This window comes from Macrobrachium rosenbergii, chromosome 28 (genome assembly GCF_040412425.1).
Source record: "Macrobrachium rosenbergii isolate ZJJX-2024 chromosome 28, ASM4041242v1, whole genome shotgun sequence".
Classification (NCBI taxonomy): domain Eukaryota; kingdom Metazoa; phylum Arthropoda; class Malacostraca; order Decapoda; family Palaemonidae; genus Macrobrachium; species Macrobrachium rosenbergii.
Genome location: NC_089768.1, coordinates 3,453,192 through 3,480,271, shown reverse-complemented (window position 1 = coordinate 3,480,271; position 27,080 = coordinate 3,453,192).

Sequence of the window (27,080 nt, the reverse complement as noted above, 5' to 3'; positions counted from 1 at the left end):
GCAATTACATACTCATCTGTTAAAATGTGACCAGTAGATTATATACATATACATATATATATATATATATATATATATATATATATATATATATATATATATATATATATATATATATATTGTTACAAACTTCCTTTTGCCCATTTGTTTTATGCTTTTCCGTATTAATACTTAGGTACGTAATAAAACAAAATGCTAAAGAACTACAAGATGTTTGTGTGAAGCTAACTGCCATTTCTGACACCACTCCCTTATCCCATATGGCTGCCCAGATGTCAAATGAGTAGGTAATTTGCAAACGTTCCCCAAGTAATAAAACAAGCACTCCTGTCCCACACCTGCATCTCTGCCCTCATAACCTCGCCTCTCAAGGCTAATCGTCTCACTATCGTTATCTCTATTCCTCGAACCTTTTACTGTCCGGCTCCCACCGACCTTTCAGGTACCTGCCGGGATTATCCATGTGCCCCGAGAAGAGGACAGTAGATGACCTCATTTAGAAGGAACTGTCAAAACACGACCACTGTCGACACCAATGTGGTATAAATACTGGCTTCGACAGGTCATCCTTGGCTAGTGTACTCTATGATGTCTCCCTGTCGTGTATCCTGTTGGATAAATCTCTGATCGAGTCCCCAAGAGATGTCCCTGTGATTCTGTCACTCGGAAGGTGGTCCTTATCAAACTGCCTTGGACCTTGAGCACTGATGACTCTGTGATCCAGATGCACCCTTCTACTTTTCATCATGGTGGGGAACTGTAAGAGACGCTGCTTCCATGGTTATTCCTGCTACGGGAAACTGGCTCTGATCTACTCAAGGTAAAGTGACTGGAAGTTGTTGTCCGGCCTTAGCTTTTTTGCCTTTTACTTGAATTTTCCACCTGTTCCCCTGTTCTCATATCCAATCCCTTTTTGAATTCTCCCTCAGAGATCCTCGTGATTTTGACTGTGGGATATTTGTTTTATAAGTACTGGAATACCAGTGTTAGTCTTATTTATGCTTTAACTGCATTGTTAAAAGTTCAGTGATTAATTATTCTCAGTGTTAAGGATCAGTGTTTTGTTGCCTGCTTTTCATTTGCATACGTATTCCAATTTAATTTTCACTTGTAATTCCCTAGTATGTTACAACATCCAGTGTATTGCAGATCCATGTTGCAAGTAACCTGTTGTGTGAAATCACCTGTAGGTCAAGGGTGCCATCTTCTTGCAAACTGCATGTGCTATATCCTGTCAAGATTTCCAGATTTCCAGTGTGAACATCGCTTTGCCTACAGTACTCCATCTTGTACTATCTAAGGCTCCTATTCTCCTTTCCACTAAGTGTGTTAGCCTAGTCAAGAATAGATACATAGCTTGCAGTAGTGTAGCTTTCTTGTTTGTTGATTGTCATTTAGTACAGTAATTTTGACAGTGCCACGGAGCTCTATTGATAGCTCCTGTACATATTTAGTGAGTTAGATGTTTTGAGTGGACACCCCAAGTTTACCTTGAATCCTTCTTTGGTTGATATTGAGTTGTGTTAACTTCACTAAAGTACAACTTTCTGACCACTGGAGCACGAGCCCCCTTAATCAGTTGATGTTTCTAAAAGCATAGTTTAGAGCCATCCCTCACCCCTCACAGCTGCCCCCATTTCAATATATATATATATATATATATATATATATATATATATATATATATATATATATATATATATACAGATACATATACAGTATATATATATGTCTATTATTCTCATTAATTTGATTATGATCTAAAAATAAATGCGCATTACATCCCCTAACAGATCTCTGTTTAAGTTTAGAGTATTTGCTAGTAAAAGCCAATGGTGTTGTAGTGCCCACACTCACCTACACACCTACACACACCTACACCACAACCGCCATTATCCTGTTACAAGGAACCCACAAATGAAACACACGGACGAAAGAAACACGATTCCTTTCGTACGAATTTTGTACATATATCCTCCTTATTATCATTGTCATATTTTATGTATTATTACCACTGTATGTATTGCACTGCCAGTTTTCCAACCATGTACTGTATGCATGACCTTCAATCCAATAGCCAGTTTCTTCCTGTCAGAGGTCAGAAGCTACATTGCAGCTTGCACGAGCCCTTGACCTGTGTGAATGTTTTATAAAAAAATTAGTAAAGCTATTGACTCCGAATCTTACTCGTACCTCGCCTCACATTGTTGACCCAAGGAGATACCTGACCAAGCCAGCAGCAATGATACCAATGATACCAGCCTCGCCAACAAGAACCTTGCCGCTGCCTTCATACACCTACCGCCATTCATGCCCCACAACCCGTAGGCATGGTTCATCAGGGAGGAAACAATCTTCTGCAGAGCGGATGCCGTCCTCGAATTCCTGCAAATAACAGGACGGTTCGAGGAATTATAAGGCCCTATCACCTATGAAATGCTGAAGGCTCAGCTGAAGTCATCCTTCAGCATGCCACCTGCCCAGAGAGCCAAGAAGTTCCTCAACCACATTGGGGCACCTATAGGAGACGAGCAACCGTCGCTTATGCATAGGCAACTGCAACAGGTCATCACGCTGTCAGCCAAGGGTGATCAACCTGAGTCATCCTTAGACCTTGTGAGGGAGGTACTCCTCGTGCAACTACCCGCCAGACAATAGTAGCCATGCCCAAAGCCTACACCATGTCCATAGAAGATTTCCCTATCATGGTCGATGAAATACACATGGCCCACAGAACAGTGGATCCCTCACAGCCAGCAGCAGCAGCACCACCACCTCTGACCCATCAGACAACAGACATGAAATCCAACAGCAACAAAGAAGAGCCATCCACCCCCATTTGCAAAAGAAGCTTCCCCCACCAAATCATCAAGGAGAAGCTTAAGCAGAAAAAAGAACCACCAGAGGGCATATGTTTTTCCATTGAAAATTTGGAAAGAAGGCCCGAAAATGTGAAAAAGGCTGCCTATTTTCAAAGAATGCAATACCATGCTAACATAAGTGGTGAGCAGACCAGTTGTCTCGTAAGAGAAGCTGCGCCTGCCCACCGCTGTCTTTCTTCCAGGTACGAATGAAAAGGCCCCACATGCTTCTTCCTAAGAGATGAAAGATCTGACACAGAGTTCCTAGTAGACACTGGAGCATGCATATCATTCATCCCAGCCAACTTGAATGAATGACTCAACCCTCCTCCCCCAACCAACCTTCATGTATCAACCACCAGCAAAGCACCACTTACAATGCATGGAATGCAGGAGATAAAAATAGCTTTCAATGGGAAAGAATATGACTGGACTTTCATCACGGCAGATGTGATGATGGCATTGTCAGGAGCGAATTTACTAACAACGCAGAACCTACCAGTAGACTCAGGAGCAAAACAGCTGACCCCAAGAACAGCACCGACATCATCTCCTCAAAAGTCAAAGAGACATACCACATCCACATCATAAATGAGTTAACGAAAGCAACAAGTATGCCCAATCACACCAGACACCCAACTGCCAGAGTTTTGGCAACTTCTACAAGAATATGAAGATGCATTCAAGAACGACCTGAAGCATGACTTAACCAAACCACCAAAACAATATCCAAAGGTCCTCCTATCCGCTCAGTTTTCAGATGTCTGGCTTCAGAGAAGCTCACCTACACCAAGCAGGTATTCAAAGAAATGGAAGAAGCAGGAATATGCCAAAAAGCCCACAGCCCATGGGCATCACCCCTATACATGGTCCCAAAGTCGGTGGAGACTACTAACAGCTAAACATCAAAACAAAACCAGACCGATAGCCACTACCAAATATAGCAGACATAACCAACCAGACGAATGGATCAAAAATCTTCACACAAAAATAGATCTGCTAAAAGGGTATTTCCAAGTCCCAGTGGCAAAAGAAGATATCAAGAAGACCGCAATCAACACCCCCTTCGGCACCTACACATTCAATTACAGCTGTTTCAGCCTTTGCAACTCAGAGGCAACATTCCAAAGACTTATGGGTGAACAGTTCGGCAACCTTCCATTCTGTGCGGTCTATGTCGACGATATACTAATATTCATTCAGCCCCAGCCTAAAATAACATCTCAAAGATGTTAACAAAGTGCTACAAAGACTCAAAGAAAATGGACACAAAGTGCAGGATGACAAGTGTGAATGGGCAAAGAAAACAGTAGAATTCCTGGGACACCAAGTGAGCCCAGAAGGCACTGAACCCCCTACCAGAAAAAGTGAAAGCAATAACAGACTTCCCAAAACCAACAATAGTATAATCAGTGCAAGAATTTTCAGGCTTAATAAACTATTATCATTGTTTTATACCATACATTGCTAAAATAATGAGCCCCATATATGAGTGTCTTGAAGGAAAGAATAAGAAACTAAAGTGAAGAGAAAATCAAGATAAAGCATTTCTTTTAGCAAAACAAGCAATAACCTCTGCAACCACATTAATTTTTCCACATTAATTTTTCACACTGACAACTGATGCAATCAACACAGCGATGGGCACTATACTCAAGCAGGACACTGATGATGGTTGTTGTCCGCTGGCCTTCTTCAGCAAGAAGCTAACGGCAGCAGAACAGAAATATTCAGCATGTGAAAGGGAGCTCCTTGCAGTTTATAAAGCAATCCGCCATTTCTGCCACATGCTCAAGGGACGACTGTTCGTGGTGCAGACGGACCATCAACCATTGGTGCATGCCTTTATGAAGTCAGCATATGCGTGGTCAGTGCAACAACAACAGCACCTGTCAGTCATAGCTGATCACTCCTGCACCATCAAGTACCTAAAGGGTTCAGCAAGCACCTTGGCAGATGCACTGTTGAGAAACTGTGTCAACGCCATCCAGCTGGGGATAGCTTACCCTGAAATAGCGGAAGCACAGAAGGACAACACGGACCTGCAGTGACTGCTGTGGATCAACCCCACCCTCACATGAAGCGACCTATCAGTCAGCAATGGAAAGACGACCGTTGCCTGCAAAACGAGTACCAGACGCCCTAGCCCCTACTTTCCAGAAGGCCTAAGAAGGAGAGCCTTCACTCTCGCCCACAACCTATCCCACCCTTCAGGCTGGTCAACTGCCCGAATTATACGATACATTGGGTGGGGAATGAGAAAAGATGTGAAAAAGTTGACGAGAGAATGCATCCTGTGCCAGACGTCAAAAATTACAAGGCAAGTCGAAAGTGGGATAGGAAAGTTCACAACAATGAACTGACTACTTGCCCGCATCCACGTCTATATAGTGGGACCCCTACCCCCGCTCTGGGGGGTATAGATACCTGTTTACCATCACAGACAGGAACACCAGGTGGCCAGAAGCATTACCAATACAACAGCAAATGGCGGAGAGCTGCGTAAAAGCCCTTGTCGAGTGGGTCACTAGGCACGGAGTCCCCTAGATCTTCACCAGTGACAGGGGATCCAACTTCACATCGGCCCTGTGGAACGCCCTCGCAGACAGTCTTGGGACAAAAATAATGCAGATGATGGCCTACAACCCTGAAGCCATTGGCATCATCGAGAGGCTGCACCAATCACTGAAAGCAGCACTCACTGCCAGATGCCAAGGCTGGAGCTGGAGAAAGGAGCTACCATGGGTCCTACTGGCCTAAGAACGACACTTCACGCAGCATTTAACGCAACTCCAGCAGAAGTCCTATACGGCCAAGTGTTGACCTTGCCAGCAGATGCCTTCCAAGAACAAACAAGCCCGACATCACCATCAGACACCCAAAGAGTGATAGAAAAGATAATGCCATTGAAGACGACCTACCATGTAGTCAGAAAGGTGTACATCCCCAACGACCTGCAGAACATAAAATATGCGTTCATGCGGGTAGACACACACAGACCCGGCCTACTCAGGACCATACTGCATCATCCAGAGATGGCCCAAGATGTACCAGATGACAGTAGACGGTAGAACAACATGGGTTCCCATCGATCGTCTGAAACCCTCGCACATGCCAGACACCGACCTACAGCTGTAGGCCTCTCCAGGTGAGGAGTCATGTAGCACCCACATGTGGGCCATATACGCATCTACACTGAGCTGAGACTGCCATTACCCTGTGACAAGGAACCCACGAACGAAACACGCTGACAAAAGAAACACAACTCCTCTCGTATGACTTTCGTACATATATCTTCCTTATTATCATTGTCACATTTTATGTATTATTACCATTGCATGTATTGCACTGCCAGTTTTCCAACCATTTATGTATGACCTACAATCCAATAGCCTGTACCATTTTATAAGTATATTTCTCTCTGTGCACAAACACAAATGCTTGTATTTAATCTCTGTTTCTACTTGTCAGAGGTCAGAAACTACACTAAGGCTCGTATGAGCCCTTGACCTGTGTGAATGTTTTGTAAAGAAATTAGTAAAACTATAGACTGAATCTTACTCATACCTCGCCTCACAGTGTATTGAAAAGTATATGGAAAGCTTGTGATATTGGCTGGCATATAGACTTTTTTTTTTTAATTTTGCGGTAACTCAGGAAGACATCTACAATAGAGAAAAAATGCTTTTCCTGATTGCAATAACAGTTAAAACGTCTGGAAGCTTCCGTTATCTTTTGCAGCTTCGATCTGGCAAAGTCTGGAAATGAGGTTGTACAAGAATCTCGTCAGTCCACCAATACAATCTTGACAGGAGAAAATTTGAAATCTCCCTTGGATATCCGGACTCATTCATTATGAATCACTTTTAATGTTTTAATCCTGTGAGGGAAGACAGATGTAAAGCACCATGCATCCTTGATCAACTTGAGCAGAATTAATGCTTTACACATTTTAGTAGTTGTTTGTTGCAGTCCACATTCACGTGGAATGGGAGAGAATTTGTACCCGATCAATAACCTGAAGAAAGTGTATCGACAATGCAAATACCAAAAATTAGAATTGAACAGAGATTTATATCAAGCTAAAAAAAAGCCACACCAAGATTCTTGTCAAGATTTGCAAGACATGTGGAGATAAGCTACAGGTCCTTCGTCCGTCTGCTAATAGATAGCGACAACTGGAAGTCCTTATGAAGTATCGTGGAGCTAGATTAATTCCGTACAAATGCCGTTCATTAGATAACCCCGAGATTGGACTAACGAAGGATATGAGATACTGATTAGGAGAAAGAGAGAGAAGAGAGGAAAGAAGAAAAAGAGAGGTAGAGAGAGACACATATAGGTGAGAGAAAGGTAACTGAACTTGCAAGTTATTTTTCTTGTTCAGATTTTTGATAACTTGTCACTGAACTGTAAACAGGTACATAGGTAATTGTGTACTGAAATCATAATAGTGAGTAAACATTATTTTCATATAAGATACTTTTGAGGAATTACCAATGGTTACTGCAGTTAATTTTCAGCCAGTAACGTTTATCATTTTCCAGAAAACAATCTTATGCCAGTCAGAAGAGTTTTACCAGCCCCTGTGCGTTCTCCGCTCTTTGCTCTAAATGAAATTTTGAACGCAGATGATGGTGACGTGAATTGGCAGTTTGATGTCAAACTTGACTGTCGTGCTTGATATATGTGTGCATTAGCTTTCATATAATCAGTACATTATTTTAATTGCATGAAGCAGGTGCTTTGACATTTGATCAGCTTTCGGATGAGAGATTCCAACGGTCGAAAAACACGGACTTATTAAGATGTCCATATAAGGCACCAAATTAATTACAATGACAAAATCCGACCCCCACCCTCCAGGTAGGTTAAATATGGAGGAGAAATTTACAACGGATCGAGGAAAAACATGAGGCTGTTTTTTATTTTTTGGCAAAAAGCTTCCAGATAATAAGGTAGTTTGTTATCGCTATTTTAATCTGCTCAAAGATTTATGGCCCTGCTAAGCCCGTTACTCATGAGGATGTCATCCATGCAATACAGACTCAGTGTACCAGAATTTTCCTTCGCCAAAAATGTAGTGACTCTTGGAAGGAATTTCGTCCAGTCTACTTTCCTATTTTACGATCCCTTAGCTAACGCAGTTAGCAAAAATGGACAGTAGATTGGCAGAAGGCATTTAACATCTGTGACAGCCGAGGTAGGAGTAAATAAAGAATTATTGAACTAAATCTCTTATATCAAATGATGTATGGAAACTGAATGTGAATACGAGAAATAAAGTTGATGCTGTTGCGATGAATGGTTTTTGCAGTATATGTGGCACAGCTAAAGAGTAATGTTATTATCTGGCTATAAAGAAAGAGTGGAGGATAACAGATTAATGAAAAGAGAGTATAATTTGTAGGTTTTAGTGGGGAAGAGGAGAGTAGGGCCCAGAAGTGGCTGGATATGCGCTGTGAAAGGAAATTCCTCAGAAACTAGAAAGCTCGACTTTGCACGAAGGGCAGGTAAATAGGATATTGTGAGTAGAAAGGTTCAGTGCACTTCTCAATACCTTTCTGTGTGCTCGTAGGTGAATGAACTGACTAACGTTAAAGCTTTTTCACAGGGGGTTTGTCCGAGGTTCAGCTGTTGAAGAAGGGTGTGTTTTTATTTCTGTACCTAACCTCTGTTAAGTGGCGCAACTTCATGTAATTTTATATATATATATATATATATATATATATATATATATATATATATATATATATATATATATATATATATATATATATGTATATACATATGTATATATGTATATACATATATATATATATAATATATATATATATATATATATATATATGTATATACATATGTATATATGTATATACATATATATATATATATATATATATATATATATATATATATATATATATATATATATATATATATATATATGTATATATATATATATATATATAAATATATACTCGTTAAAAGCAATTGCTTTAGTTGCATCAATAAGTTTTTGCAGGACTCTTCATGTCGTCGGAGTTTTATCGGATTTTCATGCGTCAATCTTCGAGGAAGAATACACAAACTTCTATCTTCCATTTATTGTTTTACATCACGACAGCTGTTTCACAGCTCTGGCATTTCCAAGTGACAACTGTCTTGCAATCTGGTATTTTTTTTTTTATTTAGCTGGCTTTATGCAAGCACGGGCTCTTGCTCATAGAACAGTCCGTAATAACATAAATCTGGTTATACAATAATTTTGTCTCTCCATGCGGATGGAAAAGTAGGCCTAAGCGTTGATTGGTCCAGGGATTAAAAGGATGAACCATTATTTGGGGTCGAAAGCTTTAGGTACACCTAACATACAATGAATAAATATTGTAATTATAAAACATTGTGTTTAGAATCTACCTAATAGCAGTGTGTAAAATTTATAAGTGCACGTTTGAGAGAACTCACATAAGATTATAATGTATGACAAAGGCTATATTTATATCTAATTATGTAAAATAAATGGTATGAGTATGCATATCATATTTACAAAAACTGTGCTTATTTATACAAAAACATATTTTTCATATACCAGCCACTAGACACCGTTCGTGGTTCGTGTTGGGCGGGGTCTTAGAGACATGCGAGGTGTTATTTGTCCTTCCCTGGGTGCTCTTGCATTTCTTGATGGGCGCCGTGTGCCTAGCATTCGGGGGCGGGATGTTTGGTCTGCGTTCGCTCGCGTATTGCTCTTTCGGGGGTATATGATTCCCGCAAAAAACTTATTGATGCCACTAAAGCAATTGCTTTTAACGAAAATTGTCAAAGGGGAAAACTAATGTATACCCTAAAAGTATATATATATATATATATATATATATATATATATATATATATATATATATATATATTATGTATGTATATATCCCAAAGTAATCTCACCCATCCTTTCACTACACTAGCCTTCTTACTAAACCTACATGTCTCCGCATTTCCACCTCTTTCAATTATTCCTCTTAAGCTGCATATACTATGCAAAAAAAATATCTCTCCATCTTCACCCTGTTTTCATTCGTCTGTATCCAACGTCCACACTTCAGTTCTAATGAGGAGAGTTGGGTCAACATTTCATTCATACATTCTAATCTTGTCTTTCATTGACACTTCAAATTTCCACCTCATCTTTTCCACACAGCCATCTAACTCCCTCCTTTCACCTATTCTGTGACTCACCACTTTTCTCTCCCAAGCTCCCACATAAATCAACTGTTTTCATTCTTCCATCACTCATACTTACATTTTTTTTTTCATATTCTTGGTTCCCATTTCCTTTACTTTTACAACTTTAGTTTTGATGGCAATTACTATCTCCATCTTCTTTTCACTATACTCAATCGATGCAGTATCATCTGCAAAAATCAGCCATTCCACTCTTAATCATGACTCGCTCTATTATTTCACAGTTGTATCTCTGTCCACAATCCTGTCTTTAACTTTTCACATCACTCCATTCATCGAGATGTTAAACGACCATGGATGCAGCACCACCTTGTCTCAGCCGCATTCTTTCATCAAACTTGTCACTCCCACTTGTGAATTCCATCATGAAACCTCTGAAATGTTTTTAACACCCTCAAAATTGCTTCTCTATCATTTCTGTTAATAGCTTTTTTTGTAATTGTTATAAGAAAGGCATGGAAAATCAATCATTTTATGGGATAAGAAAAAAAAAACACTAGAGAACCAAGTTTTAGTAAATAACTACAGAAACAGGAGCTTTCGACGTTCGCTAAGCTAATCTACAGCTCCTCAGCGGAAGAGGACCTTAGTGAGGGTTGAAAGCTCTTGTTTTTATAGTTATTCCCTTAAACCTGGTTCTCTACAATGGTTTTTTTCTTAACCATTCAAGGCAAACATGAAGAATGTGTTTATAATATAAACACATTTCTTAGCACTAAAACTAAAATGCAGACAATCCAAATCTTAGATTTAGGCCTGATCAAGGTCATCTTTTACTTTTCACCTGCTAGAATGACAGTTACATTCTCCTAGAACCTTCGCATTTCTTTTGCTAGAAGAGTCTGAACATTTTCCTTGAAGAACAACAGGTATAGGCTACCATGTGCGATGACAAAACCAAGCAATCCTATCAATATGAATGTGAATTTAAAGTCATGAGCATGGCAGTTTGGCAACTGAGAAAATGAACGTGTGCTGTCAAAACATGACACTATGCGCGTTAGAACTTCCAAGGAAACAAATACAGTAATCTGCAGTAATTTGTATAGAATTTATGCAAGTTTTATGTTTCAAACGTTGGGCAAATGTCACTCATTAAAACATTCGGAGAGAGATAAATGGCCCATATACAGTATACAAAATACAATAAAAAATACTATAAAAAATATTACTGTGTTCAGTAATGACCATAGAGAAGTCTTCTTCATAGCTGGCTTCATTAAGGCCACCAAAACTGGTTTGACGGTGCATTTGATGGTGCACAGTATGGCATGGCTTGATTTTTCAGAAAGTGAGTCATTTTCGTGTACATAAATTTACGTTTGCTCATGGTCTTTATCCACTGTCTGAGATTCATGCATTCCATCTCTAATCTTCTTATGAAGGTGTATTGTGTCAGAATCTACTGTCGCCGCTCATTCAATCATACTTTGTCTAAAGGTTGTAAAATCAACATTTAGACAAAGTATTATTGAATGTGGTGCGACAGTAGATTCTGACACAATACAGCTTGATAAGAAGATTAGAGATGGAATGCATGAATCTCGGAAATACCCAAAAGGATCTGGTCAAAACGATTGACATATATATCCGTTAACATTGCTTCTGTCCTTATCATTTCATCTAAAGTCACCAAAATTATTTTGAAAATCCTGCAGTTCAAGACAGTGGATGACGACCATGAGCAAACGTAAATTTATGTACACGAAAATGACTCACTTTCTGAAAAATCAAGCCATGACATACTGTGCACCATCAAATGCACCGTCAAACCAGTTTTGGTGGCCTTAATGAAGCCAGCTATGAAGTAGACTTCTCTATGGTCATTACTGAACACAGTAATATTTTGTATAGTATTTTTTTCTTGTATTTTTTATACCGTATATGGGCCATTTATCTCTCTCCGAATGTTTTAATGAGTGACATTTGCCCAACGTTTGAAACATAAAACTTGCATAAATTCTATACAAATTACTGCAGATTACTGTATTTGTTTCCTTGGAAGTTCTAACGCGCATAGTGTCATGTTTTGACAGCACACACGTTCATTTTCTCAGTTGCCAAACTGCCATGCTCATGACTTTAAGTTCACATTCATATTGATAGGATTGCTTGGTTCTGTCATCGCACATGGTAGCCTATACCTGTTGTTCTTCAAGGAAAATGTTCAGACTCTTCTAGCAAAAGAAATGCGAAGGTTCTAGGAGAATGTAACTGTCATTCTAGCAGGTGAAAAGTAAAAGATGACCTTGATCAGGCCTAAATCTAAGATTTGGATTGCCTGCATTCTGGCTTTAGTGCTACGAAATCATTCTGACATTGGCTTTTCTTAAGATGTCCTCTTTGGTCACTGACTATATGTTTTCCTGTTTATTTGTAATCTAGTTTAGGCGTCCTTTTTTTTCTTCAATTTAAATTTAAATTATGCTCCATTTTGACCTTTTCATGAGCTATTTCGCCGATTTATTACTGCACGTTACTTGTTTCTAAATTGTAATGAGCATATTTCGTTGTTAATTATACCTATGTACTATTTTTCAGATTATATTATATTAGGTACAAAAAATGAAAAGGCTACTCAGATAAAATTAATATGCTGATTATTTGGATCAGAAATAAATAATCAATAAAGAGAAGACTGGCACTTGTCAATCACGAGAGCTTGAGGAATCCTTTTGATATGTGGTGCCTTTTGTAGTTCTAGTAGAGTAGAAGGACGCATAGGAGGGTGAGTTATTCTATAATACTGAGCAAACAATGTCATTATTGTATGGCGTTCCTTAAGCCAGCGTAATACTTTTAAATAATTTTTGTTTGATGTACGAATAACTGGATCAAATTTCTGATAGCATGTTCCTAACCATGAGGAATAAAAATTTCTGTAAAACAAAAGTAATTTTGTATAGTTATTATAGAAATCTTACAGTGTGCGATAAATCAAATTAAATATTAATGATTATCGAGACTAGTTTAACAAAGGAGCTAATAAAGATTTTACAAGAGAACCTACGGCAGGCAGCATCCTGATTATCTGCAAGGGCTAAAGGCCACATTAATTGAAGAAGTCGAGGATGGACATGAATTATGCTGTTGGTGGTTAATAGCATGACACAATACTTGTTTGACAAGGAAAATCATATAAAATGATTCTACTATATATATAGATATTATATATATATATATATATACATATATATACATATATATATATACATATATATATATATATATATATATATATATATATATATATATGTATATATATATATATATATATATATATATATATATATATATATATATATATATATATAAATATAAAATATGCAGGCGCGCTTACTTATGTATAGTGCCTGCACTTTCTTTTCCTCATATATATACAGTATATATATATATATATATATATATATATATATATATATATATATATATATATATATATATTTATATAAATTTCTGAATCACATCAGGATCGAACCCAGGCCTTTCAAATGAAAGACCAGTGCGCTGCCAACCAGGCATATGAAAGTCCTGGGTTCTGATCCTGATGTGAGTCAGAATTTATTTCTGTTCCACACGTAATTGTGTGTTGATATTTCTATATATATATATATATATATATATATATATATATATATATATATATATATATATATATATATGTATGTATGTATGTATGTATGTATATACCCAGGAGGAAGGGATAGTGCAGGCACTGTAATAGGCAAGTATGTCTAGATATTTAATAAAAAAAAAAAACTGTTATATCACACGGTTCCTGCGAGATGTCTTGCTGGTTTTCAGAGATGCTACAAATGCACGGACAGACGTCACTGACTGGGCGTTGTCTTTTTCTCATTTTGCTGAGTCAGTGTTGCTGATGGAGCTGGTCCTCTTTATTAGCATTTTTTTTTATATATATATTTATCTTTTTTCTTCAGACTGCCGCCAGTCAAATATGAGGAGATGGCCTAGAATTCTTTCCTAAGTCAGTTGCTTTCCTTACTTCATCTAGAATTTACGAAATATGAATTTACGAAACAAAAAATATTGAAAAATGGTCTATCAGTTTCTTGGTCCAGTTTTAACTAGTTTAATCACGTTTGGTGAAAATGTTATATTCCAAATAACATTGAAAAGAAGATGCCAAGGTTGTCGGTATAAAGAAAACCTTCTTAAAAATATTCAAATGATCAAGATTTGAAAGTTGGTCTTTCTGCAAAATCTCAGTCAAGTCTTCCTAATTTCTCGCTGAAATTTTGTTACGTAAAAAACTGTGGTTATGGTCATAAAAATTTTGAGATCAAATGATAAAAAATATGGAAATAAAATGAAATAATTAGATAGATATTTTAACATATAATGTATTTTTACATTTAATACACCGTTGCAATAGCTGCATAAAAAAAAAACATAAAACACTTATTCTTTTAGCCGAAGTGTAAAGATCAAACTTGCGAACAGAATAAAGCATTGTCAACAAGACGACATCAGTTCTCAGTTTTAATTAGAGGCACCAGAACCTGACAAATTCTAATCATACTTGTACCGCGGACACCCAGTAGGACGGCTCTCTGGGTCCTCTTAACTAATTAATTGCTTTTTAGAGCGCGGTAAACAACCCGCCTCACTCTTGGGCCCCTAACCCGCCTCCTCCCGAAAAAAAAAATCTCTTTACGAATAAGCGTTCGACGTAAAAGAAAATTTCAGTGTAGATACATTTTTATAAACATAAATTTTTGATCAGTGTAATTTACTGGTCTGAAAGCAAATGAACTCTGGTAGGATGTGTGAATTATTTACTAAGTTTCCAAAACACAAATAAGTGTCTTCCAGTTTGAAAACAGAACAACCTCCGAATAAGTTCAATTTCATTTAATTCAACAGGAGAAGAACCACAATTGCAGAATACATGGTGGTTTTCCTATAAGATTAAAGGGGCTTGTCCTTTGTCTTTAGGGGTTAGTTGTAAGGAATCCCACCTTGAAGGTCGATGAGTGAGGCCGAGCACAGCCCGTGAAGCTTGTCGGTTAAGAGTTTCGTCGTTAAAGTCATCGTAAAAGTTGTTGAATCTTTTCCTCCCTTGGCATATCGTGAGTCGATCTCTCGCTCTCCGTATCAGGCGGGTTCAGAGCCAAGTAAATTCGCAACTTTCGGTTAGGACAGCTTTATGCCTCCATGCGATTGAGATTTCAAAATACAAGACTATAAACCAATTGCCATTTAAAGCCTAATCAGTCATTGCCTTGTCGTGAATCAGAACCAGAACGGAGAGAAAGGGCGGTGAACTATCGGGAATTTTTCGAGCGCATGACTAGCACTCATTGAATATACCCACATGAAAATACATGTACATATACACACGCACATATATATATACATATATATATGTATATATATATATATGTACATGTACATGTATTTTCATGTGGGTGTATTCAATGAGTGCTGGTCATGCGCTCGAAAAATTCCCGATAGTTCACCGCCCTTTCTCCTCACTCTGGTTCTTATTAACGACTAGCCAACGACTGATTAGGCTTTAAATGGCAATTGGTTTATAGTCTTGTATTTTTGAAATCTCAGTTATATATATATATATATATATATATATATATATATATATATATATATATATATATATATATATATATAATGTGTGTGTGTATGTATGTATGTATGTATGTATATTCTTGAGTGGCGAGAATATCATTTTTTTCCTGACATTCTACAGCAGTTAAAAAACGTGAATTTCGTTGGTTGCAGAAGAGACTCACCAGCCATTTTGTGGCATTTCTTCCTACCATTGGGTTTACATTCCTTCGTAAGATGTTCCGCTGTCTTGGGACTCAGCAGATCGGTATTCCAAGTCGTTGGAACTTCCTTGGACAGCGCTGTCTATCTATCTAGATTAATCCAACCTTGTGGTGGCACACGATCTGTTATGCCGCTTACCACCACCGTGCAATGAGTCCTTAGTAACTTGACTGGCCTGACGCCTGTCATTGCCATTGGCCTCAGAGAGAGAGAGAGAGAGAGAGAGAGAGAGAGAGAGAGAGAGAGAGAGACTCATCCACTGTTCGAAAGGGGGCGTGTGGGGTTGTCCACAACCAACAAGTTTACAACTTGCAAGCTATTACTAGACGCTCCTTTGTTTTGGGATACAATGCATTAATATCCCCAGCCATCGGCACTTCCTAAGATAGCGACAATGGCCTCTTAACTTCTTGATTTTCCGATAATTTTTAATTTACTTTCCACTAAAAGCCAAGACTCTTTACGGTTATGTTTCTAGCTTCTACCAGTAAGTTGACCAGGGTCAATGCTATCCAGCTGTCCGTTAAGATTTGATTTCATTCAAGATTGCACAGTTATGTCTGTAACGTTAAGATAAATTTCTGCTAAAGAGGACGTAAACTCAATCTCATCACGGTAACGCAAAGTTAAGGGTTTATCCTACAGAGGCTAATTATGAAGAATTTAATAATAACATTCATCAGAAATATACATTCTTATAACTACAATGACCTCTTAACTTCTCTAGTGCCTTATACTGTAGTTCGAGATTCTCTTTCCCCTGAAAGAGGTAACTGAAGGAACTCCTTTCTAGCTGGCATTTAAACTCACTCTCATGACGGGATCCAGTCAACAATAACTCTCTGTGCAACCGAGAACAACAAAAATTCTTATAAGCCCAAATGTACACATATTGTCATCACTACTGATTTCTCATCGGCGCTTGTTCAGATGACAGAGCCTGAAGCTAACCTAAGGCGTACCAGCCATAAAACTGACTTGATTAGATTCTCAACCATTAACTCTGTCCGTTCATAAAATACAAATATCGCTGTAGGCGACGGGACCAGATGTCATGAAAAGTACCGGAAACAAGTAATTCTAAAAATTCAAACTATTTATGAATATATATGTATATATATTTCTCTCTCTCTCTCTCTCTCTCTCTCTCTCTCTCTCTCTCTCTCTCTCTCTCTCTCTCTCTCTCTCTCTCTCTCTCTTTCTCTCTCTTGTTTTGAGTAAATATTATTCTTAATTTCGGCTTAAACTGAAAATGTTACTGTTCTAATTCCGATAGAGAGTTCAGGTGAAAGTAAAACTTATTTTGCTTTAGTTAATAAATATGATTTACAAAAAGCAAGAGGCAAACATTTACTTCCTGTCGAACGGCATCGTTGTTATTTTATGTTTGTGAGTGACAAAAAGTGAATATACTGTCCCATACTATACCATGAATTTATCATTAAACTCTACCGTCATGTGGATAGCATGCTTTTTCTCATGACAGCAGGTACAAACAATTTAGGCTTGTAGAAAAGCTCAAGGTGATTGGCACTATCCCTTTTTACCAGAAGTTGAGAAAAGAAAGCAATGACAATTCATGCAACAAAATTCTCAGCAAAGAACCGAAAGTGCTTGGCGTAAGGGACAGACAAAAGCCAGTAAGCGAGGGACCCAGAGCTCAGGAATGTCGGCGGTGTTCTATTTCTTCTGAACCAGGTAGCGGGGAAGGCTGCGCCCCTAGGCAAGGTCTCGGTGCAAGTATAGACCCATGGAGGCTAATTGGTACCTTTTGGAGATTATATATATCAGTTTTTTTCTTCAACACCTTCCGAAGTTGGATTTTTCCTACAGCACCTTCCGTAGTTGTTAACGGTAATAAATCTTTACGAAGACCTCAATGAGAGTCGGGTAAGTCTTGATGAGTTTGTTTTACAAGTTATCTTTAACATGTCTCCGATATTATTATTCATTCTTCTTTCTTCTGTTCAGTGCTCAGAATTATCAAATATTTTTTCAGCCCGTAATCAGATCAGTTCCACTAAGTAAAATAGGTGGGTAGGAACTTTTTATCGCCTTTTTTCTAGCATAATGGTTACATTTTCTGGGCTGACCTACTGCAAAACCATGAATTTTTCGTGATACGATTCCCATTTCTAAATGACTGATCGAATCCGCTGTGGATGCAGCAGAAAGTTAATATGCTCAGCCTTTCTTATCTCGATGCAATCGCTGAAGTCTGTCATCAGATTCCAACTATACTGCAGATAATTCTAAACAAATTACATACTAAACTGAAGACGGTATATCGAGGATACAAGTTCTGGTACGTCGGTAACGCCGCTGTTAACGGTACTCTATTCGGGAGCACGAATGAAGGTTATGCCCAGTGGGAATGACCCAACCATTTATGGGCCTGGCAGGGGAGCTCTAGTTTGGCCGGTGACGAGCGAGCGCTCAGGCTTTTTGATTCCGGACGCTTCGCCTGCTGTGGAACTAAATCCGTAAAACTTATGTTCTTCAGCGTTCAAGATGGTCTTCCTTATCTGAGTTTCTTGAAATTTATTGGATAATATCCTGAAGTGAAGAGGAGAATTCAGGGCCATCAGTCTAAATTACTGTTCAGCATCCCACAGCAATTTTATGAAATTTCATGAATCTTTTTCACAATATCAAAAATTTTCCAGCCTGATGTATTACGGCATAAATCGCTCGGCACCAGTGCAGTTAAGCAAAATTGTTAGAAATGATTGCAAGTGGTTATTATTTAACATTAATTCATCATCGTTCGGAAACACATCAAAAGTTGAAAATAAAGTTGAATTTTCTAACATTCTCCAGACATGGCTCTGGCTAATTACAAGCAAAATTTGCAAATAAATATTTACTAAAACCTCAAGAATATGAATAATGATTTAAAAAAGGCAATAACGTGATTGTTGTAAGCATGACATTTACAGAACTCCAATTCACATTAACTACCAATCAGTGTATTTATCTTTATCCATTAAAATCAGCCGTGAGCATGAAAGAATGGTTTCATCCCGAAAATTCCAAGTAAAATATGGCTGCTACCATGCAAAGCTACTCTTAGTAAATGAGAAAGTCTTCACTAACGAAGATAACCAAAAAAAAAAAAAAAAAGAGAGCCTCAACATTCGCAAGGCCTTCCCCGATCTATCGATCCTTAAGGAAATGTACCTTTTGGGAACTCTGGCATTCTTACTGCAACTCCAGTGGTTTTTCATCGGGACTGAAACATATTCCAGACTCCAATTGAATTAAAATGCAGTCTTTGTCATTTTAATTTTCTTACAGCACTTAATAGTTATATTCAGTTCACACAAGACTGGCGTAATGACTAATTTTGTTCCTTGTTTTGATTTCCTCTTGAAAGGCCTTTAATATGGATCTCCTCTTATAATTTGATTTGATTACTATAATTGACATCACTTATTCTAGTCGTCGCAAATATGATACCAGGAAATTGCGAAATTGCTTCTAATTCCTAGGTAGAGGCACAAACTACTTATACAGCCACCTCACAATTCGTGTTTTGCCGCAAGCCCCCTCCCCGCCTTCTGTTCATTAACCCTCTCCCCCCTCCACCCCGTCCACGATCTCATTCCTTCCGCCCTCTCTTCGTTGCCCCTCCTCCAGTATTATTATTATTATTATTATTATTATTATTATTATTATTATTATTATTATTATTTCCCGTCTCCTTTTCTCCAAATCTTTTTTATCTAGTTAAAGTAAGACCAACTATTTCGCAAAATGTGTCAGTTTTCCATAGAACGAAAGAAGCTAAAATTTCTGATGGTGTCTGTATAAGATCTCTTTTGAATGAGGGTTAGCATTAATTTCAGGAGGCCTTAATTTCAGTTTTTGCTCTCTTGTAAATTGCGTACTTGGAATGAGATGATTGTTGCAGTACAATGGTTAGAGGCAGTAAAAATTTCCATTAGCCTTAGTTATGACACTATGAAAGGATCATCATTCAGAAGCAGACCCATGAATAGGCCGTTTTATTAGTTTTAATCAGTCAGACGAGACAGCAATCCTGAGCAAATCTCCCCTGTCATTAGTACAACCGGATCCAAGATAGATTCTCTGTTTACCAGAGAAGTGCCCAGAGACAGATGTATCTTTGAGTTTAAGGATAAAATCCATCTTTGTTCTGAGGCCATTATTTCGAATAAATAGTCAAATTTATGGTCATTAATAGTTATTTCAGATTTTAAAACATTTTTTTGGATTTTTTAAAACTTTGCAGCAGTGCTTGAATACCTTCTTGATGTAAAGGAAGCAACAACCTTATGGCCCTCATAGTCAGAGAAATTAGGGGCAGGCAAAGAAATAAGTAAATAAGAGAGCCGCTTTTCTCTCAGAAAGCAAGCTTTATATCGCACAAAACTGAAAAAAGAATAAAATGAGATATCCTGAGAATGTTTTCAGGATATCTCAGTATTTTCTAGTTAGAATCACAATGTTAGTTTTCTCTTTCGAAATAAATAACAGAGGGTACCGAGCGGCCTTTGAACGTCATGAATAGAAGGGGAGGAAAGCCTACAAATGACTAATCTCACTTTCCGACAAAGCTTTTTTGAAGTAAGAGGGGCCATATCCCTCAACAAATGAGGTTATGACCTAAGGAATATGAAATATTGTGATGCCAGAGTTACAAGGACCAAGGCAGCGAGTTCTTATAAGAAATAAAACGAAGACATATCAGCTCACGAGAGTCCTGAAGTACCTTTAAGGCTGTTTAGTAGGAGTTGTGTGACTGGCTAAAGGTGAAGGTAGGGTCTAAAGAAAGGAGAGCAGTCAGTAAGTCAAAAAGGACAATGTATTCTGCATGAGTAGCTAAAATCTTTTTAAGCTAAAACAGCAAAATGAAAGGGAGAACAAATGAAAATAGAAATGCGCGTATAGGCATAACAACCAAGATCATACGTTCAGGGCTAAAGATTTTTTTCATCACGGTCTTAACAGTTAACGGAGAAGATGAAGGTTTCATTACCTTCCAAAATTGACAAGCAGCAAGGGAGTTGAGGAAACGTACAAAGTCGGAGTAATTTAGTAACCAATAGCAAGGCAGAGAATATAAAAAACGAAGAAATCATAAGCAAAGACTACCGTAGAAGAATATTCAAGAGCAAAAAGGCCAGCTATAGATGTGCTGATTCCAACATCAGCACATCTATAGCTGAGTGAAAAATGAATGGTCGCTATGAACAGGCTTCCCAAGTAAATTGCTGGAATTTTTACAGAGGAAACATATGTACACAGACCCTGAATATTTAAAAAAAAAATGAGTAGAAACTATACAGGTATACTTAAGGATGAATGGTTGAGACTATAATCAATACCACCACAGGGTGAAACAAGCTTGCAACTATAGCAGTCATCTAATTAACCATCGATTTTCGACATCCTTTGAGCCCAGTTAGGGGTGGTTTTCATTCCTCAATATCATAAAGAAAATATGGTGGAAGTAAGTGATAAGACATTTTCCTAAGTAGTCAAGCATATTCTTCAGTCATGAAGAATATGCTACACTGTGAAGGGGTATGGTAATAAAGAAAAGCCATGACTATTAGGACCTTTCTCACCACATTATGTTGATGAGTCCTAGGAAGGACTGATACCTGACTAGTGGTAATTTCTTGATGGCCTGTTAATGCTATATATATATATATATATATATATATATATATATATATATATATATATATATATATATATATATATATATATATACTCGTATATATAAATAATCAACATACGGTCACGTGTGGAATAGAAATAAATTTCTGACTCACATCAGGATCGAACCCTGGTCTTTCAATTGAAAGACCCACTAGGCCATACAAATCATAGGCAATTCCTTGTGTGCAGTGGCGCTCAGGTTCCAACTTCGTTTATGACTTGTAAGGCCAAGTGGGCTGCGCATTTGTCTTTCAATTGAAAGACCTGGGTTCGATCCTGATGTGAGTCAGAAATTTATTTATATAAAATATATATAAACGCATACATTTATGTATATACTGTACATATATATATATATATATATATATATATATATATATATATATATATATATATATATATATGTGTGTGTGTGTGTGTGTTTTCTTTATTGACAATTGAGGGTTACAAACGTGCCGTAACATCAACATATTCCTTTATAGTCAATCATGTTCATTCATGGTTATATACTACAAAAATTTATGCAAGGACTCATCATTTTAGTACCAGGAATTAAATTAAGATATCCTCACCTGGCTTGAACTTGGCCATTGGTAAGAAATTAGTTAAACAAAAGACAATCGTTTAAGAATATCTGCAGTCACCAATTTTTAAGGAAAACCGACCCAAGTTATATGATTTTGAGGCAGAATTGTTATATACATGCTGCGATTAGTATAAATTTTGTTTTATATGCACTGCGATTTAAACATTCACAAAAACCTGAACTATTCATTCTAGAGCCCAAATACCTAGATACTAGCAAAATTTTGATGGAGAAATTATTCAGTGTTACAGAAAAGAAATGAGAAATGCTATTCATTACCTACATGCACCGATACTTACATAGTACGTCAGTGACATGCCCTGAAAACGTTTATGAAATTTTTTTCTGATAATGTCATCACTTTAAGATGAAGAAAAGGGATAGCAACATATAACTTAGGCTTAGAAATATTCTTAAGGAAAATTATGCATCATCTGAGAGACATTGCTGAACTTACCTCGGTAACACACTGCCTGCCTACTTCCTTGGCATAGTGTAGTGAGGTGTGTTTGTGTGTGTGTGGCGAGGTACAGTATTTAGCTGTTCAAGGGTACAGGTTAAAATAGTCAAGCCAAGTGATCGGATTGATTGGCCAATATCTCAAAGAAGCAGGCCAGCAGACCTCGGTCATATGCTACACCAGTTTTATGTAGATAACAATCTAAAGATATTACTTCCAACAAAAAAAAAAAAAAAAAAACTGTGCAGGCCACTAGACCCAGATTTGGAGCCACACTCATTTCCCATATGTGGAGACTTTACTATACTCAAAAGTATTGCATTATTGGTATACTGAACAATCTTGTTTTCCAAGCCAACAACCATATCACTAGTATACACTATAAATAACAGCGATCCAAGAACACTGTCCTGTGGAACTCCAGACACAATAGGTCTTGGTTTGCTGAAGATCTCATCCACAGCAACTCGGTGCTGCTTATCTTTAAGGAAATCTTAAAGTAATCCTAAAACATATCTACCCGCTCCAAGATCCCGAAGTTTATAAATAAGTGCTTTATGATTTACTTAATCGAAAGTAGCACCAAAATCTATTTAAATTACTCAACTCTAAAAACCCTCATCAAGAATCTCTTGCAAATAGCACGTCAAATCTAAAAGAGCATTGCAGGTACCTAACTGCTTCCTATATGCATATTGACTGCTAGCTATTGATCCTCTGAGCTTCACATACTTTTCAGCAACTTTGGAGAGTACAGGGGGAACAGAAATTGTCATGTAGTTACTGCAGTCTGCAGATATGCCACTCGCTGGAACAAGCACTGTATTACTAAGCTTGCGCTCATCTGCAAAGATGCTACGTCGACATAAAAATCCGTAGAATCTACTTATCTTGAGAGACAACGCAATAGATACCTTTTTAAAAAAAAAACAAGGGGAAGAAACCATCAGGATCTTCTCCACCCAAGCTATCAAGATTATCAAAAATTTTATAAACATCCCGGAGCGAAATGCAAATTTACTAAGAATAGAAGGAGAAAGGCTGCATGAACTAAAAACGTAAAGTTGTTGGATTATAAAAGTTCTGCGTTTTCTCAAGTGATCAGAGCAGAGAAATGTGGCTACGAATGGCACTAACTTCCAGTAGACTTTGCATTCGGTCCCTCTCTAACAATGACGCCTTCTGAATCATGCAGATTCATTTGTCCTACAGGAAATTTTGCAGAGACATTGGGAGAGTCATACAGCGCACTTCATATTAATTGTCAAAGGCACGCTATCATAAGACTCAGAAAATAAGTCTTTATCTTCTCATTGAAAGGCTTGCTATTTTCAGTCTGCTAGATATCAGGTAGTAGCTAATTATACAACCTTGAGGCTGCAAATTGGAGGCTCTGCAACAGCATTCAAAACGCATTTTGGATCAAATATATGGAAACCACCTATCGCTGGTTCCTTGCTGACTCCATTCATTGACTGTATAATGAGCGGCAAGTGTTTAAAAATAATATTTTGGACATCCAGTCTTGACAGTTTACTGAATTATAACACCGATCTTCAATGTAGCCTAGCTTTGATAAGAGGCAGCCAGCGCAGCTCTGACAGCACAGGCATAATCCTGATCCAAGGTGCAACGCTATTTATCAATCATGCCGCTCTGCTCAACATATTTTGCAATTTCTTTTATTGTACCTTACATCTTGATAGACAGCATCGCAAAATTAATGACACAGTTACTCGCAAGATTTTTAGTGTAACACTATCTAGATATTTCCAGAACTGCAGTATTTCTGAGGTGATGTTTAGTAACCCTTACAGCATCATATATTCTATCATTTTAGACACAAATGGAAGATTCGAAACAGGTCTGTATGAATTTAAGTTCTGATAATCAAGTGCTCCTTTCAAAACTGGAACTATATAAGGATAACCCCTTTCTCAGATAGAGGGAACTTTCACTCAGAAATACTGGTATTTATAAGCTCCTCCATTATATCAGTAAGGGATGATAAATTTTCCACTCCAACAAATCAGATATTGGCGTAGATCAGTTACACAGTTTGTTTTCTTTTTCTTTTTAATAATCCCAATAACATCATAATTATTTACAATATTAAATATTGACAGTATAAAACTATCAGCCAGTTCTTGATCACTGAAAACATCAGGTCTCCTTTATTACTTAACATGACCAGTTAAAGTTAAACCATCAAGAAGTCAGAACATCTTGCGCATACCCATTGCCGCTTCTAGATTTCCTGATTAAATCAGGTTTCCTTCTTTTTTATTATATATTCCTCCAATGCAGTTCCAGCCTTAAACCTTCCCTCCTTAGTTTCAACATCTCATCACTGACCAAGGTGATCGATCTGTCCTTAACTCTTATATATTTCCATCAGCAAGCTCATATTATCAGTATTCACTTTCATTCTGTTCTCAATGAATCGATGTTACTGTGATCACATGGAATATTTATATCTTCATTTATTTTCCGAATCACTTCATTAATAAAAACACGCGGGGTTAAATTCGACCTATTCCTGAACTTTTTTCTTTTTCACGGGTTTTCAATACCAGTTGTCTACATGTTACATGCTTATGTGCATAGAGATGGTGCGCTTCTCAACACTATCTGATATACTGCCGTTTGAAAGTGTGCCTCATTATATTCCAAATTAGTTACTTGAGTTCTCTTATGAATTTTAAGATGAGAACAACTTCTGAGAACGCAAAAGTTCCGCTCCGAGCCCTAGCATATATACCCTCTCACGAACTATGAAAGTAAGGAAGGAGTGTGAGGGGTCGTTTCAGCCATCTTGGTAGTTTATGTCATTCAACCATATTTAAGCAACAGCTAATATGTCAAAAGATTCCCACTAATAAACTCCCTAATCTACATTAGTTTCTTACAAAGTGGCTGAATATTTACGAAGCCACATTTTCAGACGTTAACATTTATCTCCTTCGTCAGTGTTTGCTGCTATTCTCATTATTTTCAACCCAAAGCTTTGCAATTTTTCGAATTCATCCAGTGTTTAGTATCTTGCCTTTTTTCTCTCGTACGGTTTATACTTGGCCTCATTTGAATTGAATCTTTTGTTACAAGATCATCAGCAGTTACCACAGACTCTATCATTAATTTGAACTTGCATTTTTTGGTAAAACGCCCATACCTCTGACAGTAAAACAGGCAGGCACTTGATATCGTTCACTAATCTTATACTTCCAAACATAACATAGCTGAATGCCATTGCAATAAATGTCATTTTGAATTTCATGATCACATTTGAGAATGGTGTGGGTAGTGCCACTTGTAGCGGATTTCTAAAATAACAAACTTATCGTCTGCTTGACATTGCGAATTGACACAAGGTACTAGGTTTTGTCAACTAATGCATCAACCATATCATCTTCCTTACTATAAGCATTACAGATCATTATTTCTGGTTTCAGTTTCTGGATTTTTTTTTTATTTTTTATTTACTTTTTTTTTGCTACCTTCTACCACGTTATGCTGGCGTAAGATGTGGGAGAGCAGTGTTGCAAGGGAGTTGGAGGTGGTGAGGTGAGAGAGCTGCTGGAATGGGAGAAGGTTTATGTAAAATGGTGTGTACGTGTAGGAGGTAGAAGTGTTTGCACGATGAAGGTCAGTTTTCAAATGAGCTTCGCGATTTGCACGGAAAAAATTGTAGTCGTACGAATTTTGACGCGTTAAGCGTCAAGTCAAAACACTGATCGTCTAGAGTTCCCCTTATCTTCACTTTCAATTACGCTCCGAGCAACTCGAAAGACAACTCTGTTCTTTTATATATCAGTCAATATACTTCTTCTTTTATTCATCAATCCTTTCCGTGCATCTTATGCTCTGTCCTATAAAGCAGGTTTTTTAATTAGAAGAGAAAAGAGAGGAGGTCATTTACTCATGTAAGCTCTTCTTCCAGCCTTTGCTACTCGGGCTTTACTTGTTGCATTCCCTGGATTTCTGAGATATCGTTGAACGTGAGTCATCTATCAGGTAAGAAAACAAAGTTACAATACGTCTTCATATTTGACCAGACAACAAATGCACGCCTATATATATATATATATATATATATATATATATATATATATATATATATATATATATATATATATATAAATTATATATATATATATATGTGTGTGTGTATGTAGAAAGTTTGAGTTTTTATACAAAAACTGCACCGTTGTACCAAAAATACAGATAAATCCATAGTAGTATACGCTGTCTCAGAGGATGTAAACCTGCTCGTTTGCTTTCGCTTGCTGTTAACAAGCTTCTTCAGCGTAAAATATTGCAGAAATTTACATGCAAAGTCTCTTTATAAGACCATAAACATGACTGTAATTACTAACGTTGAGAAGAGTGATCGTCAGGGAACGACAACAATTTGCTTCCTAGTAAAAGT